Source organism: Hippopotamus amphibius, chromosome 12, assembly GCF_030028045.1.
Source record: "Hippopotamus amphibius kiboko isolate mHipAmp2 chromosome 12, mHipAmp2.hap2, whole genome shotgun sequence".
NCBI classification, from domain to species: domain Eukaryota; kingdom Metazoa; phylum Chordata; class Mammalia; order Artiodactyla; family Hippopotamidae; genus Hippopotamus; species Hippopotamus amphibius.
The window spans coordinates 99,600,521-99,621,803 of NC_080197.1; the positions used below are offsets into that span (position 1 = coordinate 99,600,521).

The 21,283-nt window shown below is 37.4% G+C and overlaps 1 protein-coding gene across 22 annotated transcripts in view; it reads right to left on the reverse strand.

Annotated features, from left to right (window-relative positions):
• The window catches only part of R3HDM2 (R3H domain containing 2), a 160,706-nt gene that overhangs the window by 46,616 nt on the left and 92,807 nt on the right, over nucleotides 1–21,283 (reverse strand). For 2 of the 22 annotated variants that reach the window (XM_057703584.1, XM_057703582.1), the window contains one exon: nucleotides 11,316–11,364. The exons of the other annotated variants lie outside the window; for them this stretch is intronic. The gene's annotated coding sequence lies outside the window, so the exon portion shown is untranslated. The remainder of the gene's footprint in view (nucleotides 1–11,315; nucleotides 11,365–21,283) is intronic. 22 annotated transcript variants of the gene reach the window in all.

A 21,283-nucleotide genomic window follows, 5' to 3' on the forward strand; every position in this document is an offset into this window, starting at 1 on the left:
AATTTAAAAAACAAACTTTTGGTGTTTGCTTTCCTCTGAGGACACATGATCAGGGAAGGTTACCCTATCCCTGAGCCCTAGAAGGTGGATCAACCGTGTAATTCTGTTTCTTTTTTGTGACTCGTTTGAGAAGAAACAAGTGATTCAATCATCACCTGTGAGACATGAGGGGACTCTGCTGGGTGTATACTGACATAAACAAAAACATGGATGGATCATAAAACTATATGGTAAGTAGGAGAAAGTGGATCTCCTTCCTCCAAAATACATACTATATAAGTCCATTTATATGAAATTCAAGAGCAGGCAAAATTACCCTATAGTGATTTAAATTAGAAAGGTTTGGGGGTAAAATATTGATTGGAGAGACATAAGGGATCCTTTAGGAATGATGGAAATAGTCTGTCTTGTTTGGGGTAGTGGTTACATTGTTATATGTAACTGTCAAAACTTATTAACGGAATGCTTAAGATTTGTTGTGCATTTTATTGTATGTTATTTAAACACACACACAGAGCAAAAAAATGCCCTGAGAAGTCAAGACAGTGGGGACAAAACATTCATGGCATGGTAAAACCAAAACAAAACTGTCCAGATACTCATGATGGCTAGCCTATTCATACACTCTTTGACACTGGAGTTAGGAGAAAAGAAAAACCATTAACGTTTACTGAGTGCAATTATGAACTTCGTGCTTCATGCACTTCAACTCGTATCTACCAAGAGTAGTTAGGCAACTTGCCCAAGGTCACACCACTACTAAATGACAGAATCAGACCCAAACTCTAGTGCTGATGCCAAAGTCTAATTATTGTTTCTATATATTACTTTAGTCCTAACAAAACTCTTTGTTAGGGCATTTTTAAGATGAAGAAAGCAAAGCTCAGAGAAATTAAATAACTTTCCGAAGTTAATACAAGAGGGGCAAGGGCAAGATTCCAGCCTAGCTGTGTCTGATCCCAAAGCCAAGTACTAGGTGTCCCAAGGTAGACATTCAAGAGTGTTCTGGGACGTGAAGTAAGGTATGGGAGGAGTGCCTAAATCCAAGGCCTCTCTTCAGAGGGTGTCAGTGGAGGACATATTTTGGGGCTTGTAAACTCTCCTATCTTTCCCCTCAATCTGGATCACCTCTCATGACTTTAAGCTTTTTACAGTTTATAGAGAATATCTTATTTGATCTTCTCAAGGTATAAAATATCACCATTTTATACATGAAATACATTGTTCAGGGCCATACTGTCTGTATAAGAAGCCAGAATTCAACCCCAGGTCTTCTTGATTCCAAAAATCCCATGTACTTTCTAGTATAGTGGCCAAAGGACAAAAAACAAAGACAGTATGATAACTGTATGCCTGAAAAGGAAAACTGGTTCAACTGCCCTTGGGAGAAGGACAAGAAAGAAGGCCCTACTGAGTTATGAGAGAGATGGGTCCAACACTCCCTTCTCTTCAAAGAGAGAAAGCAGAATATGGAGGATTAGAGTATAAAGTATTTATGGAACTTGTAAAGCTATAGTTATGTGACAGTCACCAAGTCCTTTAAAGATTTCAGAAGTCAAATGTCATAGGTTTCACTAGTACTAGACCAATAAAAATAAGAACAACAATAATAATAACAATTGTGCCAATTTTCTAAATCAGGGAAGCATGAAAAAATCATTCTGCTCTATAAATGCAAAAGGATTCACTGGTGTGTAAAGGGAGGCCACAGGGGTTGGCTGATGTCCAGAGCAATTCCTTAGGCAAAGTAAAGAGAGAAAAAAAAGACTAAAACAAGTTCTGGACATGCTCCCTCTTTCTTTGTTCAATATCTGTTATTCTGTACTTGCCCTGAAATGAGAACTACAGGTGCTTTGATTGAAGGACTGAAGTATTAGTTGGGCTTCGTTATAGTTTCTACCTGCTTCTCTACATTCTTGGCCAAAAATGCCCATTTTACTTCCTTGAGCGAAACAGAACAAATCATATTTCTTCCTCTTTCAAACAAAAAGCAGCAGTGCTCAAACAATGGAGCACCGCTGCTGCTTCCCTTTTCTTTAGCTTTATCATAGTAACACCACTATGTAGAAAACACCACAGAATCTGAGGGATGGAAAAGACCTTGAAGGTTCACACTGACTTTTCCCACGCCCTGGCAAAACTGCTCCCAACTAAACCCAGATAAGATATTCTGGGAAAGAAATAAAAAAATCACAATTTACCTACTGTTCATGGCATTTCAAGATGCCTTCCATTGCTAACCTTAAACACCATGCAGCTAAGTCTGTATCGCCCTACTGTGATGGACTCAGAGGTCAGTGTTACCACCTATTAGGTGGAAAGGACACCTCAGTCAACAATTTAGTATTAAAAGAATCTTTCAAAATCTAAAACTGAATGTGAGTTTGGCCAGAGAAATAAGATTAGAACAATCTAATTTCACATGAAGGAATTGGAAAACTTTAAGAATCATTACTCCTTAATTTAAGCCTATGTTGCAAAGGAGAACCTGCTATTTATTCCCCAATAACGAATCACCTCTTCCTCAATACAACTACTGATTTTCAGTTGGGCACATGGCTGCCTATAAAAACGCTACACATATCCCAGCCTTCATTATAGCTAAAAATGAGCATATGACTAGGTCCTAGTCCCTGGGATGTAAGTAGAAAACTATTGTTATAGGTTGGATTATGTCCCCTCAAAATTCCTATGTTGAAGCCCTAACACCCCTCCCCCTCCATACCTCAGAATGTGATTGTATTTGGAGAAAGGGCCTTCATAAAGAAGTGATTAAATTAAAACAAGGCCTAATCTGGCTGGTACCCTTATAAGAGGAAATTGAGACACACAAAGGCACACCAGAGATATGTGGCACGGGGAAAAGACCATGTGAGGACACAGTAAAAAGGAGGCCATTTGGAAATCCAGAAGAGAGGCTTAAGGAGAATCCAAATCTGCTGATACCCTGATCTCCAGAACTGTGAGAAAATAAATTTCTGTTGTTTACGCCATCCAGTTTGTGGTATTTTGTTACAGCAGTCCTAGGAAACTAATACAAGTAGTAAATACAACTTCTATGAAGTATCCTTAATGGAAGTGAATGGCACTTCTTATCCTTAATTCTTGCTGGCTTGAATGTGGAAGTAACGACTGGCACTACAGAAGCCATCTGACACTGTGAGATGATAGTAGAATTGAAAACCATAGAAAGTGGGGCACAGAAGAAACCTGAGTCCTTGACTAGACCAACCCTGGACTGGACTGGCTACCTCCGGTTTTCCTGAATGTGAGAGAAAAATACAATTCTGTCTTGTTTAAGATACTATTTAAGTTTTGCTGTAATATATATTAAAAGCACACACACACTCAAAATAATAAAAATGATGAAAATAATAGTACACAATTCCTCAATTTCTATAAGCATGGACTCCTACAGCAATACCCTGGAGCTTATATGTACTTGGAAGGGAAGAGGTAAAATAAGGGAAAGTTGGTACTTTTACAGAGGATATAAAAGCATCACTTTTGCGCTCTAACACTACCTCTGTTGGAAGGAAAAGGCTAAGCATCATTAAAGGGTGAGTGAGGGGCAGCATCCATCAAAATAAAGGACATTCAATCTCTAAAGTGTAAAGGGCAGCAAGCATGTTATAGCGGATAAGTTTATGGACTTTGCAGTTTGACATAACTGACTATAAGACTAATGTTTCCACAACTTATTAACCACGTAACTAAGCCTTGGCCTCCTTATCTGTAAGACTAGACATGATACATATCTCATAGAGTCACTGGAAAATCACCTAACAAATGTAATGTGCCTATACACAGTACGCTCAAGTAAATGTTAGTTCCTCCTAATCTTATTCTACAGGAAGAAGAGAAAGAAAGATGTTTGAGAGACCCCTCTTCCTGGCCATTCAGTGGTTCTGTTTTTCTCTTATGAACAAACACATTTCCACTTGGAGCTGGCATCTTGTATACACCCATTTCCCAATCAGTACTGAACCCATATTATTCTGCATAGCTGAGATCCTTGCCTATTTTAATGAGAATTAGAATTGTTATCTTTTTTTCTTACTTGCAGTCTTTTACTGTCTATTTACAACTTCCTGTATTTGGCTTCCTATTTTTCTTGATACGCTGGTATTTTAAGACTTGTTTTTTAAAAGTCAATTTAGGTAAATGCTTCTTTGAAAAGGAAGAGCTCCAATGTTTGATATAGCTGTAAGCATACGCCGAGGGCAAGAGATGAATCAATGAAGACTGGCTGGTTCCTTCAGACATGTTACTGGTGGCAGCTGGTCAGGTGTTTAAAGAACACACAACATTTGATGGTTCAGATCCTAAAGAGGCCTCACTTCTAGAAAGCTTATCATTGATCACTTCTATTGTGTGTCAGGGCTAGACATTTTACAAGTAGATATTACCATTCTCTTTTTTTAGAAGAGTAAACTGAAGACCAACATAATCAAGGAGCAAATCCTGTTGACTCTAACTTCAAAATACAACCAAAATCTGATGACTTCCTACACTTGCAGTGCTACCACCCTGGCTGACAGCCTTCTAGCTGATCTCTGATTCCCATCTTGCTCCCCTACAGTATTTTCTAAACATAGCAACCAGAGTAATTGTGTAAAAACATTTTCAGATCATGCTATGGCTTTGCTCAAAACTCTCCAATGCCTCCCCATCTCACTCAGAGCAAAACCCAAGCTCTTAAAATGACCTATAAGACCTTAAATAATCTGACCACTAGTTTGCCCTCTGATCCCATCTCCTACTATTTCTCCAATATATGCAGTTTCAATTACACTGGCTGCTCCTTGTGCCCTAACCCACTTTATAGTGATAGCTTTTACTGTTCCTTCCTTCTGCCTGCAATGATCCTCTCCCAGATAACAGCATGGCTTGCTTACTCAGTCTTTTCAGGTCTTTACTCAGATGCCATCTCAGGGAGCCTTTTTGTGGTCACATTAACTAAAATTACAAAAACCCAAATACTTCCTATCCTACTTTTCTAAGGTCTCTCCCATAAAAAGTCACTCATTCAGATACGAAACAGACTTTTTGCTCCTCTCTGCTTAACAGATGAATCCGAAATTTGGTTTTACTCCTCTGAGACAGAAAGCGATGGTATAATAAGTTCGCATCTCACCCATAGAGACTCAAATAGTTCAGAAGAGGGGAACAAACTCATGGACCGCTTGAGGTCTCTTTCAATCCTTCAAATCTGTAAACAGCCAAGCATGGAAACATTGGAGGAGAGGAGAACAAGACCCACCATAATTTCTCAAGTATCCCTGACATAAAACTTAAGAAGAAAAACACAATACTCTTCACTTCTTTCAGCTACAAGATCTAGAAGGGGTATTTTCTTTGTATGAATGAACCATTCTCAGTCTAAAGCAATAAGGAACAGGAGAATATGCATGCCATGATCTGCTATGATAAGGAACTAACACTGAGTTAGTTAAGTGAAATCTCCCAGACGTATGTCAATAAACATGAACAAGCTAAAGAAGTGAAGATGGGGAACAAAGAAGCTACTCCCAGCTAATCCTCTAATCTCAGACCAAATAGTGTGCAAATATAACATTTACAGGGACTACCATGTGAGAGTGGAAGAGAAAGAAGGAAAAACAAGAAAAAAGCTGCCAATTTCTGACTCAGCTCTAAAGCTACTAAAATAACCAAGGCAGCTTTAGATATTAAGACAAATCTTCTCTGGTCTAGAGGCCAGGGTTTGTCTTAGACTTGGCATAAGCCCAACTGACTGCAGCAGCAGCTCAATTCACAGACAGGTGATAGGTATTTCCCACCATATCTTCTCCCAATCAAATCAAAGTAAGAAGATAATGTATTATTATAGTGTTATGTTAAGTAGCAAATTTTGAAAGAGAAGAGAAAACTACCTTATACAATTCTTGAAACATTTTATGTCACAGCTCTATATACAGTTATGGTATTAATGTCATATATCACTGAGTAAATGAATTCTGCAAGGTTAAATGATGATGTGTTTACGTTCTAACTGCTCATTGGCCCCCAGGTCAGCCAATCTGATCCAGGACTCCATGGCAACAGGCTCTATCACTAAGCTACAAGATGATATTCCCCTTGCCTCCTCTTTTTTTTAAAAAAAATAAAACATTTCCACAGAAACTGCTGCAAATGTTATCAAAGAGTCTCTACAGACAAATAAGAAATGCTGCCATTCTGATATACTAAAAATGAACAGTGGGGGGAAAAGTGAATGGCAATGACAGTGAATCCACGCAAATAACAAGGGATCCTCCAAACTCCAGACATCTTCCCTTGTTTCATTTCAAAGGAGAAATTCAGGAATCCTTGCACTGTGAAAAACCATCACTAGAATAAATTGTGGGATTAGTTTAAGTAAAGCGCTGCCCAGCTGAAATCCCAATATTGAAGCTTCTCATGCCACAATGTAAGGAGAAAGCTAAACATTTTAACCTTTGTTAAGTTTCCCGTAACTTGCTTTGAAATGATCATCAAAACTCACAGATTTCAGGCTCTTATTTTCCATATTCTCAAATCATAATCAGCTCATACAGTTCCTATAATTCTATGATATCTATCCTCTTTTCTGTACTCCCCTCTCCCATCACACTCTACTATGTTTGGTCCAAATGAGGAAATACGGTAGTGGCCGCCCCCCCTCCCTCCCACCCCAATTCCACAGCTTTGCTTTCCTGGTTTCAGTTATCCACAGTCAACTGCAGTCCAAAAGTATTTAATGGAAAATTCCAGAAATAAACAATTCATAAGTGCTGTTCTGAATAGCACGATGAAATCTTGTGCATGCCACTCAGTCCCAGCCACGACAAGCATCATTCCTTTGTCCATCATATCCCACCTGTCAGTTACTTAGTAGCCTTCTCAGTTATCAGATCAACTGTCATGGTATCACATAGTGCTAGTGTTCAAGTAAGCCTTATTTTACTTAATAATGGCCCCAAAGCACAAGTAGTGATGCTGGCAGTTTGGACATGCCAAAGAGAAGCTGTAAAGTGCTTCCTTTAGGTGAAAAGGTGAAAGTTCTCAACTTAATAAGGAAAGTAAAAAAAAATCATATGCTGAGGTTGCTAAGAATGAATCTACTGTGAAACTGTGAAAAAGGAAAAATAAATCTATGCTAATTTGGCTGTCACACCTCAAACTGTAAAAGTTATGGCCACAGTGCATGATAAATGCTTACTTAAGATGGAAAAGGCATTAAATTTGTATAGTAAGATATTCTGAGAGACTACATTCACAGAACTTTTATTAATATATTGTTATAATTGTTCTCTTTTATTATAGTTGTTCATCTCTTACTATACCTAATTTATAAACTAAACTTTGTCATAGATATGTATGCACAGGAGAAAGCAGAGTATATACAGGGCTTGGTACTATCCAGGTTTTAGGCATCCACCGGGGGTCTTGGAACATATCCCCTGTGGATAGGGAAGAGCCACTGTAATACATTTGCTCTTCACATTCCACATGCCCCAATTCCTTCTTCCTCAGCTATAGATTTCCTTGAAGCAAAGAGGATTCAAGACAATTATAAACTAGATGAGGAGACTAGACCAAAAAGGTCATACGTCTCCCCCAATGGTGCTCACTAACAATCTAAAATCCACCCGATGTATTACAAGGTATTCCTTGTTCCTTGAATGCTTTTTGCCAATAATTGATAAAATATCTCTGGCTGTAACAAGCAACTTTGGTCCCCATCTCCTAGTATATCGTGGTAATTAAATGCTGAGAAGTAGACACACTGAGGTGTCAGGGTCAAAATTAGCTTGGAAACTATATTTTCATCTGGCTCACATTGTTGCGTTTTTTTGTTTTGTCTTGTTTTAACAGTGGTAAAATATATATAACAAAAACTATTTCAATAATTTTTCAGTGTAAATTTCAGTAGTATTAAGTATATTCACATTATTGTGCATACTGGAAGAGAAAATGGTCTCAGGCACAAATGCCATGGTGTTAAGAGACTATAGTCATTTTTTCTATGACTATTTACTAAAAATTTATTGTACAAGTCACATATTAAGAACTATAGTGATATAAGAGTATCTGACACTACTGCCCAGTAAAAATAGCCACTGATGTGTATTTCCAGCATGTTTTTCACATGTTGAAAGTACTGATAGTTTCTAACATGCATATCGCAGCTCGTAAGCAAGTCCAAAGCAGATGGAAGTCTACATTTCTTTTTTATCAGCACTGAGTTCCCATAGGCTCATGTCTGTAGACTAACATGAGAAACAACAGAAAGTCGTAGAACAGAGAAAATCTTTTCTGTTACACTGTTTCAAATTTCCCAAGAATTCTTAAGGAGATGACCCAGGAAGGGGGATGAAAGCAACATATAGGGGAAGGCATAAATTATATCAAAAAGTTCCTAAAGTCACTGCAGAAAATCACTACTAGGCCCCTCTATATCAGCTTGCTTTATACCTTCATAAGAGAACACCAAAACATTTCACTCTGGTCCTACAACTTTTTTTTTTTTAATATCCCGGGTCAGTACATATAGAAGAACAACATACTTACTGACCTCAGAAAGACAAAAAGCTGCCTGAATAGGATACTGTCTCAGTGATGCTGCCACCCAATATGAAAGGGTTCTGATCACAAGAGGTGATCGTCCTGAGTACGCAGCAGCTGTCATTTATTAAGCATTTACTGTGTCCCCAACACTATGCTTAGGAATTTATATGTCATACACTTATTTTCACTTTAACATATTCTGAAATGTTACTTTCAGATACTAACAGAAAGGGTTTCATGATTAGAGAAGTACTATAGGCTCCTTTATGTTTATAGAAAACATACACAAGTAGAAGTAGAAAAGAAAACTTACCCATACTCTGTAACTCAGAGATAACTGCTATTAATAACACCAATGTTTTGAGAGATGTTTTTTTAGACTTTGTTTCCACATTCAAATGGAATTTGTATTCTTTTCGATGTTTCCATACCTAATAATTTTTACATAATTTACATTACACAGAACATTTTTATACCATGCTTTTGTCTACTACTAGAACTGTGATCATTTCCCCCATTATTAATTACTTTTACCAAAGTCATTTTAATAACTATCTAATATTCTACTACATATATGTACCTAAATTTATTTAACCATTTCCCTCTTACTGGATATTCAGGGAGCTGTTACTTTTTATAATAAAATAATGCTGTGATGAGTATCTTTGTACCTAAGTCTTTGTTCACATTTCTCATCAACTCCCTAGGATAAATATGTTCAAGCGTTTTGGAGATAAAAAATTTCCCGCTTAGTTCACTCCAGGAGCAAGGCCAGTCACATTACCTAATTATAGTGTTTCTCAGTGTTACCCCAGCAACACATAATGTCCACTTAGCACATCCCTTGGCAATGCCTGGACTTTAAGGACATTCACCTGGGCAGTGCTTCTTACTTTTTTTCTTCAACTTATGCCCTCCTTTTAAATAAGATTAACTCTCCTTCGCCATATATTCCACTGGAAAAGATATGTACCCAGTACTCCTTAAAACTCACTGGCCTAAAAAAATTAATAGGGAGGGAAGAATACAACTTTACACAAAAAGGTATTTTCTTCACTATAAATGTTACACACATTACTAGCTCCTGTACCTTGGTAGTTTAGAGAGCCATCCAAAAGGGGAAGCCTCAAAAACAACAAGAGAGGAACACTGTAAGTCTTTAATATGAAATTAAAAGAAGGCAAAAGCGCATGGAGATATTGGATATTTTAATATTTGTGGTTTGATATTTGGTCCATTTAAGATCCTAGACTTTTTTTTAACATGGGAAAGGAAACAGTCACCTAAGTTCAGGAAGCGCAGAGTCCCATACAGGATTAACCTAAGGAGGGACATACAAAGACACACAGCAATCAAACTGACAAAAATTGAAGAGCATAGATTTTTTTAAGCTATTGAATTTAAGGAGTCTTGATACACAGGACTTCACATAAATCTTATACTTTCATAAATACATGGAGAAAGAACACCACCACATCAACGTACATAGAGAAAAGCAGAGGACACAAAGTTTCAGAGGTAGACACCAAAGGCAAGTGTACTAAGATTTTAAAGTAGATCAGAACCAATGGAAGAACATAAAAAACAAACAAACAGGGACTTCCTGGTGGTTAAGAATCCACCTGCCAATGCAGGGGACACAGGTTCAATCCCTGGTCTGGCAAGATCCCACATGCTGCAGAGCAACTAGGCCTGTGTGCCACAACTACTAAGCCTGTGCTCTAGAGCCCGCGAGCCACAACTACTGAGCCCATGTGCCGCAGCTACTGAAGCCTGCATGCCTAGAGCCTGTGCTCCAAAACAGGAGAAGCCACTGCAATGAGAAGCCAGCACACCATAACTGTGAGTAGCCCCTGCTTGCTGCAACTAGAGAAAGCCCCGGGCACACCAACGCAGCCAATCAATCAATCAATCAATCAACCAATCAATCAATAAATAAAACAAAAAACCAACCAATCATCATCTATAGAAGCCAAAAGATCAATGATGGCAAAAGAAAGAAAAACAGAGCTGTTAATCTGAGGGAAGATGTTTGCAACTGGGCCTGTGAGCATCACATTAGAAAAGATGCTTCCTAAGAGGACCAAGAGTGTCTGTTTTAAGCCTGAATATTTAGATTATACTTATATTCATCCTAAACACCCAACCGCCTACATGGCTTGAAAATCTCTTCTGGCTTCCTCAAAAATTACAGGTGATCTGAAGATACAAATGGTATATTCCTATTTAATTTCTAAATATTAATAATAGCTAATGCTAAGTAAGCCTTTAAGATGACCTTAAAGGGTTTACATGTATTAACTCCTTTAATCCTCAAAACAATCCTAGGAGGTGGATACTATTATTATCTTCATTTCATATATTTTACATAGGAAGAAATGGAGAGGTTAAGTAATCTGTCCAAGGTCACAGAACCAGCAATTGGCACAGCTACAATCTGACCTCAGGCAACCTAAATCCAGAGTCCAAGCATTTAGCTACTGTCTGTGCTTTTCCAAAAAAGAAGCTCCTCAACAGGCTATAAATCAGTGAGTGCAGGTGGGCTAGGACAGGAGCACTTTGGAGAGAAGTACTGATGGTAACTTTTAGGCACAGAAATAGTCCCTATCAATTTTGCCAGAAAGTTCTTCCAGTGTATATCACATTTTTAATTATTCCAAACAAGGTGATGCTAAACATCCTTTGCAAAAGCAGTTCTTAACATTTTCGTTTTCCTAAAAAAAAAAGGGGGGGGGGGAGGAAGGATAAGAAGAAATAAATCTTACTTCTCCAACATCTTGCAACAGCTTTCCTTTCCTTGATCTTTTCTAAAACCTTAATGGTTAGAGAAAAAAAAGATTAAAAAAGAAGGTGCTTTCAGTTGAAACAAAAAGACCTCTTAGTAATTTTTCCATGGCTAATGACTGAAACATTTAAGAAAGACTTTAGGTCTTATCCCACCCACTCCCAAATGAAAGGAAAACGAAGTTAACAAAACCATCATCTTTTAACTTCACAGCAGTTTTCTTCCCCCTCAAAGGCTATTCCTGTCCTTGCTGCAGACGGGGAACTGCTCCCAGTGACGTCAGAGCAGTCTCCCAGCAACAATTATTGAGGGTTGTCCACCAGAGGGGTTTCCTGAAAAGCTAGCAAGAAATTATCCACCTATTTGCTGCGATATTGAGATGCAAGGATGTTGTGGAATTTCTATTAACCCTTACAGCCCTGGTCCCTGGTGACCTTCTAAATAGGTTATTCTTCCAGAGTGCTCTTCGTTTACCCTAAGATTGTCTTTCTTTTTCTTTCCCCTACTTCTCTCCAAATAAAATTAGGATTTTGTTACTTTGAAATATTTATGGCTGTAATAAATATTAATATAATTGAACTACCACAACAATAGGACTACATAATGTAAGCTAAAAAGCAGACATTACTCTTTTCACTTCACACAGAGAACTTAGAATAAATGAAAGCACAGAACAGAAAAGAATATCGGTATAGAAAATAAACCAGCAAGTCCTTAAAGGAACTTTTCAACATATGTTATCCAAACACATCCACAGACAAACCTAAAATATTCCTAGGCTCTAGTCTAACTTAATTTTTCACACTGGCAGGCAGCCCTCCAGAGATCAGATTATTAATATGGAGTTGCATAAAACGGAACTGGAAGCCCAAACACTTTATTCGAAAAAAGGTAAGTTAGGTCCACACCTAAGAGTATAATAATTTCTTCCTAAAGCTTTACTTTAGCTTCATACATTCAAAATGAGGGTTTTGCCCTAACTACGGTGGCAAGGAATTTTATGTAACTGCCCATTTTTGAGGGAGGTCTGAGAAACAGCATACAAACCTCCTGCTCAGGACCAGTGCAAACAAGGCAGAAAAATTTCAAATTCCAAAACCCAACCTAGAATTACTCATGTTTGCTAGCTTCCAGAAACCTGCTCATGAGCCCTTTTTCACTCCATATTTAGAAAAAGCAATTAAGTAAAATTCATTAGCAGCAGGACATACAGGGTTAATTCAGACACTCTGCTTCAGCAGTACTGGCTGTGGCCTCAGCCTATGCTAAAAGGAAACAAAATAGCATCCCTATCATTAACAACATCCCACTCTGGCTGCAGCTCTGTTCAGTGGTACCCAGTTATCATTAAGGCACAGATGGGAGAACACACCATTTCAGATGGATTTTTCTTCTTCCTTCTCTCTGTCCCCTCCCTCTCAGAAGAAAAAGACTGCAAACAAAATCACTACGTCACTGGAGGCAGAGGGAATCCCATCTCCGCACTCTTTAGAAACCAAGGCCAGCAAACAAAAACAAACCAATAATAAGAAACAAACAAGTAATCCAAAATAAGCAGCAGTAAACCCACAGGAAATTCTTATGACAACCTCAACGTCAAAAGGCATGTTTCAGTAAAAAAGCTGAATAAATTCCTCCTAAGATGTTCATAACTGAAAAAGCTTCCTAGACACAGCAAAGGCGACATGTTTCTTCTTAACACATTTAAAGACTAGGGGACAGTTACGTAAAGACATAAGGACAGAGAGACATGTTCACCAACCGGGTGTGGATAGCTGTGGAATGACACTGTGAAGGATATTTATAGGGGATTCCCTGCTTCCTGCAATGTGTGTCAACAGCATCACCGAAAAGAACAGAAATCACCACTATTCTCATAAGCTAAATCAGAATGAAGCATCGCTTGAAATAGCCATAGAAGAGGTAGAATCTGACTAGAGTAAAAGTTCTAGCAAATCTAATTTTAAAAATATTTTAGAGATAAAAAACAAAAATGCCTACAAAACCCTCACAAACTTAACACTTGAAAATTATCTAATTTCCCTAATGTGTATTATACAGTTAAATTGGCCAAGATACAAAAGCATTTATCTTTCTAGCTTCTTCCCTATCCAGTCTGTGGAGTTCAAGGACTTTTATATAAAGAGAGAAAATTATCCAAAACTCACCCCAGATGGATCTGCACTTAAACCAACAGCAAGCTCACATTATTAATGGAGACTTCATTGTAAGAATCTGTTCTGCCGGAATTTTGCCGGAAGAAATTCCTTCTGGGAAACCTGTGCCTCTTCCCCCGCCCACAGTCCCCTCCCTCCTGCACCCTTGAATGAAACGCTACTGATCCTTGCTGCTGCGTCTCTAGCAAGCTAATTGCTCCGACAAGTAGCTCTGAAGCAGACCATGGCCCAGCTGTTCAGAGGGATGTCACCTAGAGCTCTGCCAACAGTCACACTCATATGTGCGCGTGCGTGCGTGTGCGGGGACACACACACACACACACACACACACACACACACACAAGCTACAAGAGCACCCCCTTCCACCTCCTCTTCTCGCTCTCATTCAAGCACTTCAGTGACAAGCCTGCCTCCACACTGCTTGGAGGACAGTTTTTAAAGACACAGCACCAGCTCTTTTCTGCTACATATGTTGAGATGCCAAAATAGAGTCTCACTAGAGGAGAATAACAAGTTGTGGATGTGTACTGAAGTAAAAGTTCATGTTTAAATTTATTTTGCCCTTTTCTCACCTGCAAAATAACTGAGGTCAGAGAAATGGTCTTTGTCTAAAAGCTACCGGGCTGGACTTTAGAAACTAAGGGCAAATCTAGTTACAGAGAATTTTCTTTTCAGCAAACTATATTTAATAAAACCATTTTTCACTTTGAACACAGGATACTAGTAGCTACCTGTTCCTCCTCCCATATCTGCCCCCAGAACGATGGGGAGAAGACTTTAGTTATAAAATGGGGTAATGAGGAAACCATGAAGGTACCTTACTGACAGAACTCATGAAAAAAAATGAGAACAGAGCATATGGATGGGGATGAGAATAAACAGATTAAAATAAAGGAAGTGGTACAAAGGACACCAGGAAAGAAGGGTAATAGCTCTTGAAAGTATGCATGGCTCTGGGACTTAGAAATGACTTTCAGGTCCTAATTTTTAAGAGCCTAAGGAAAGGTAGTAATAATCTCTATTGCTACAGCAAGTAATAGACATTATAGGTGGTGCAAGGTCTGCAATAACGCAAAATAACATACAGGTGGGTTCACACGTCCTGAGGAAAATAATAAAAACTGTCACAAAAATACAAACTAGTCATTCATTCAAACATGTTTCTTGTGTGCTTGTACTCTTACTATAGGCCAAAAACTACGATAAACTCTAGGAATATAAGATAAATAAATAAAGAGTCATATAGAAGGAAAAAAAAAAAGGGATTCTGGCTTTTACTCTGAATGAGATTAAAAGCCATTAGGGGATGAGAAAGCTGATCCTGAAGGGCCAAATGGACCACTACAAGGATTCTGGCTTTTACACTTAGTGAGATGAGAGGCCACTGGGAGTTTTTAAACAGAGAAATGGCCTGTTTCTGACCTATAGCTATATTTTTTGCCTCCAAATTTTTGTTTTGAGAAATTTCTAACATACAGAGAATTTGCAAAAATAATACACTAGATTCACATGCAGATTTAGTATATACACGCAAACATGTATGTATATATTTTTTTCAGAACTATTTTAGATGTTCTCATAATGACCTTTCACACCTAAAATAATTCACCACATACCTCCTAACAGTAAGGTCACTTTGAACTATGAGAAGAGCCACCAGCCAAGTCCCATATAAGTAAATATGTAGTACACATGCAAAGCAGATCTAAATAGCACTGTAAAAGCTAAGAAAACTGAAATAACTTTAGAATCACCATCCACTAAAGTCTGGACAGAATTTTCAAGCTGAACCCAACCAGGTCAAGTGTTTGCTAAAATAAAAATCAATATTCACCACGGCATTTAACAAGACTCAGATCCTCACAATATAATATTCAAAAATTTCAGGATATAATCCAAAATTACTTAACATACAAAGAACCAAGATAATCTCAATCTGCATAGGAAGAGAGAAGAAGAGATACAACTTGGAGCTGACACATATATAGAAATTATGAGAGCTATTAAAGCAGCTATTATAAAAAATACCCCCAAAATGTAGGCAAAACGCTCCTGAAACTAACAGAAAGATAGAATGTCTCAGGAAAGAAACAAAGGCTATAAAAAGACATCAAATGGAAATTTTAGAACTTAAAAAATATAGCAACAAAAACATAACACTCACTTGATGGGTTCAATAGGAGAAATGAGAGAAGAGTCAGTGAAATGTGAAGACAGATCAAATTCAAATTGAAGACAAATCAAATTTCAATAGAAATATCAAATATGAATCACAATCAAATCTGAGCATTAAGAAGAAAAAAGATGGGGGGGACAGGTTTACTAGAGGCCTATAAAACAATATCAAAAAGTCTAATATTTGGGCCATCAGTATCCCAGAAGGAGGGGAGAAAGAGTATAGTGAAATATTTTAAGAAATAACGGCTGAAAGCTTCACAAAAGACATAAACCTAGAGTTAAGAAGCTCATAAATCCCCAAACAGGATAAACATAACAAAATCCATTCCTGGATTCATCACAATCTAACAGGTAAAAACTAAAGACAAAGAAAGCAAATCTTAAAAGTAACAAGACAAAAGTGATGCAGGACTTATTAAGGGAACAATGATTTGAATGACTTCATATTTCTGATCAGAAACTATGAAGACTAGAAGGAAACAGAATAACATGTTTAAAGTGCTTAAAGGAAGGAACCATAAAAACAGAATCCTATGTCCAGAGAAAATATCCTTTAGGAATAAAGATGACATTAAGACATTCTTAGATGAAGAAAAACTAAGAGAATTCATTGTTAGTAGACCTACTCTAAAAGAATGATCAAAGAAAGCTGTTCAAAAAGGTGGGAAACAACACCACAAAACCTGAAATACCAGGAATGAGGGAAGAAAAACAAAAACGCTAAATATCTGGTTACATGTAATAGTCTTCCTCTATTGAGTTCTTTAAAATATGTTTTGATGTTTGAAAGCAAAAACTGTAAGATTATCTCATGAAATTTTCAATGTATGTAGATAAATGTAATGGATAGGACAACTACAACATTACGTGGGGATAGGAAAGGAAACTACATGGTGGAAATGTTTTGACATTCCACTTGAAATGGCAAAACAGTAACTCTAAGTAGACTGTTAAAAGTTAGGTGTGTGTATATACACATATACATACACATGCACATATGTATATGTGTGCTTGTGTTTGTGTGTACATGCTGAGAGAGAGAAACAGAAAAAGAAAGAGAGAGCAATCCCTAAAGCAACCAATTAAAAAACTATACAAAAAGACAGTCAAAACCTTAAAGATAATTTAAATGATTAAAATGGAATACTATAAAATGTTCAAATGACTCAAAAAGCAGGAAGAGGGAATCATCAGAGTTTAAAAATAGAAACAACGAAGAAAAAACAAATTAGATGGTAGATCTAAATCTAAAATATCAATAATTACTTTAAATGTAGATGGTCTAAAAATACCAATTAAAAGAGAGAGACTGTCCAGAAAGAGAAAAACAAATATCGTATATTAACACATATATACGGAATATAGAAAAATGGTACAAATCAACCCGTTTGCAAGGCAGAAATAGAGACACAGATGTAGAGAACAAACATACAGACACCAAGTGGGGAAAGAAGGGCGGGGGATTGGGGGGGATGAACTGGGAGATTGGGATTGCCATATATACATTACTAATAAGAAAAATATATCAAATTGTACATTTTAAATATATGAAGTTTATTATGTCAATTGTATCCCAATAAAAGTTCTTAAAGAAAAAAAAGAGAGAGACTGTCCAAATAAATTAGCAAGTCACTTCAAATATAATGATATAGGTGACTTAAAAGCAAAGAGAATAAACTATTCTGTATGATACTTTAATAGTGGATACATGGCATACATTTGTCAAAACCCAGAGAACTATACAATACAAAGAGTGAAACCTAACAAACTACAGACTTTCAATATTGGCTCATCAACTGTAACACATGTACCACAGTAATGCAAAATGTTAATTAACAGGGGAAACTGTGCGTATATTGGTGAAGGGTGGCATATGTGAATTCTGTGTACTTTCTGCTCAATTTTTCTGTAACCTAAAGCTGTTCAAAAAATAGTCTAATAATTTAAATTTTAAAAGATTGAAAAACATACACTATACAAACACTAGCCAAAAAAAGCTAAAAGGGCTAAATTAGTATTAGACAAAGTAGACTTCAGAGCAAAGAAATTATCAGAGATAAAGAACATTACATAATGATAAAAAGGGACAATTCACCAAGATGACAACAATTCTAAATGTCTATGCACCTAACAACAGACCTTCATAATACACAAAACAAAAACTAAGAACTAAAACAAAAAACAGACGTACACAATTACAACTGTATATTTCAATACCCATCTTTTAGGAACAGATAAAGCCGTTAAGCCAAAATTAGCAAGGATACATAAGAATTGAATGATATCATCAAACAACAGGATCTTGTTGACATTTACAGAACACTCCAACTAAAAACATAATGCACGTTCTTTTCAAGTGCTCATGGAACATTCACCAAGATAGACCATATATGCTTGAAAAAATTAAAAAAAAAACTGAAATCATACAAAGTATCTTCTCTGACCATAATGGAATTAAATTAGAAATCAATAACAAATACATGACAGGTACATCTACAAACACTTGGAAATTAAACAACACACTTTAAATGATCCATGGGTCAAAAGAGGTAATCTCAAGGGAAACTGGAAAATATTCTGAACTGAAGAAAAATGTAAATAAAACATATCAAAATGTGTGGGATGCAAACTTAAGTACTTAGAGGGAAATATATATGTAGAACTAATTGTTATATTAGAAAAGTAGTGTAATGTGCTGAATATTTGTGTCTCTTCAAAATTCATATGCTGAAACCCTAACCCAGTGTAGCTATATATGGAATGAGGTCCCTAAGGAAGGAAGCAGGGTTAAACAAGATCACACAGATAGGACCCTGATCCAACAGGATAAGTGCCCTTATAAGAAGAGACACTAGAGAGTCTGCTCTTTCTCTCTCCCCTGGCATGCACAAGAAGAGGTCACGTGAGCACACAGCTAGAGGGCAGGTGCCCACAAACCATGATTAGAGGCCCCAGAATGAAATCTACCTTGCTGGTATACTGATCTTGGACTTTCCAGCCTCCAGAACTGTGAGAAATAATTTTTTGTTGTTTAAGCCACCCATTCTATTTTGTTATGGCAGCCTGAGCTGACTAATACAAGTATAAAGGACTCGTATTAATATTCTACCTTAAGAAACTTAAAAAAAAAAAAAAAAAGGAGCAAAATAAACCCAAAGTAATCAGAATGAAGTTAATAATAAAAAGCACAAATCAATGACACTGAAAACAGGGGGGGGGAAATCAATGAAACCAAAAGCTGATTCTTTGAAAAGACCAATAAAATTGATAAATCTCTAGCAGGACTGACAAAATCAGAGAGAAAACACATATAACAATAACAGAAATTAAAAAAAAAAGATATCACTACAGATCCTGCAGGCATTAAAAAGACAATAAAGGAGTACACTCACAACTCTAAACACATAAATTCAAGCACTCAGTTGAAAGAGACCACTTCCTTGGAAACCACAAACTATCAAAAGTCACCCAGGATGAATTGGATAACTTGAATAATCCCATAACTATTAAAGAAATCTACAGGTCCAGATATTTTCTCAGGTAAATTTTAACACCCTTGCAGAAGAAACAGTATTAATTCTATATAATCTCTTTAGAAAATAGAAGAGAAGGAAACACCTCCCAACTCATTTTATGAGGCCAACATTACCCTGATATCCAAACCAGACAAAACATTACAAGAAAACTACATAGAGACATAGAGAACAGACTTGTGGTTGCCAAGGGGGAGAGAATTGGGGGAGAGATGGAGAGGGGGGTTGGGGTTAGCAGATGTATGCTACTGGGTTGGCCAAAAGGTTCGTTCGTTTTTCTCCGTAAGATGGCTCTAACAGCGTTTAGCTGTCTTTAACTTCATCAAAAACAATTTTGTTAGGTTGTATTGTGACAGCTGTCATATCAGTGTGCATTTAAAAAACATCAAAATTGGTGAATTTTTGTGTAGCCATTTTAATATTGAAGATGGAAGAAAAAAGCAACATTTTTCAGCATATTATGCTTTATTATTTCAAGAGAGGTAAAAACACAACTGAAACGCAAAAAAAAGATTTGTGCAGTGTATGGAGAAGGTGCTGTTACTGATCGAACATGTCAAAAGTGGTTTGCAAACTTTCGTGCTGGAGATTTCTGGCTGAATGATGCTCCAGGGTTGAGTAGACCAGTTTAAGTTGACAGCAATCAAATCGAGACATTGAGAACAATCAACGTCATATCACGCAGGAGATAGCCTACATACTCAAAATATTCAAATCAAGTGTTGAAAATCATTTGCACCAGCTTGGTTATGTTCATTGCTTTGATGTTTGGGTTCCACATAAGTTAACTGAAAAAAACCTTGTCGACCGTATTGCTGCATGTATGTATGTATGTATGTATGTATTTATGGCTGCATTTTGTCCTTGTTGCTGTGCACGGGCTTTCTCTAGTTGCAGCGAGCAGGGGCTACTCTTCGTTGTGGTGAGCTAGCTTCTCATTGCAGTGGCTTCTCTAGTTGCAGAGCACAGGCTCCAGGCGCACAGGCTTCAGTAGTTGTGGCGCATGGCTTAGTTGTTCCACAGCACGTGGGAATCTTCCTGGACCAGGGATCAAACCCGTGTCCCCTGCACTGGCAGGTGGATTGTTAACCACTGTGTCACCAGGGAAGTCCCCAAATGATCCATTTTTAAGACAAACTGTGATGGGCGATGAAAAGTGGATACTGTACAATAATGTGGAATGGAAGAGATCACGGGACAAGTGAAACGAACCACCACCACCAAAGGCCGGTTTTCAACCAAAGAAGGTGAGATTGTGTATATGGTGGGACTGGAAGGGAGTCCTCTATTATGAGCTCCATCTGGAAAACGAAACCATTAATGTCAACAAGAACTGTTCCCAACTAGACCAACTGAAAGCAGCACTCCACGAAAAGCATCTGGAATTAGTCAACAGAAAACACACAATCTTCCATAAGGATGACACAAGACCTCATGTTTCTTTGATGACCAGGTAAATACTGTTACAGCTTGTCTGGGAAGTTCTGATTCATCTGCCGTATTCACCAGAAATTGGACCTCTGGATTTTCATTTATTTCAGTCTTTACAAAATTCTCTTAATGGACAAAATTTCAACTCCCTGGAAGACTGTAAAAGGCACCTGGAACAGTTCTTTGTTCAGAAAGATAAAAAGTTTTGGAAAGACAGAATTATGAAGTTACCTGAAAAATGGCACAGGGTAGTGAAACAAAACGGTGAATGTGTTGTTCAATAAAGTTCATGGTGAAAAAGAAAAATGTGTCTTTTATTTATTTTTTACCAGGGTCCCTTCCAGGAGATTTGCTATATGGATTTTATTTGATTTTTATTTTTAAAAATATTTATTTATTTATTTAGTTGCACTGGGTCTTAGTTGCCACAGGTGGGCTCCTTAGTTGCAGCTCACTGGATCCTTAGTTGCAGCAGCAAGCTCCTTAGTTATGGCTCAAGGACTCCTTAGTTTGGCTCACCAGCTCCTTAGCTGCAACACGTGAACTCCTTAGTTGTGGCATGCAAACTCTTAGTTTTGGCATGCATGTGGGATCTAGTTCCCTGACCAGGAATCAAACCTGGGTCCCCT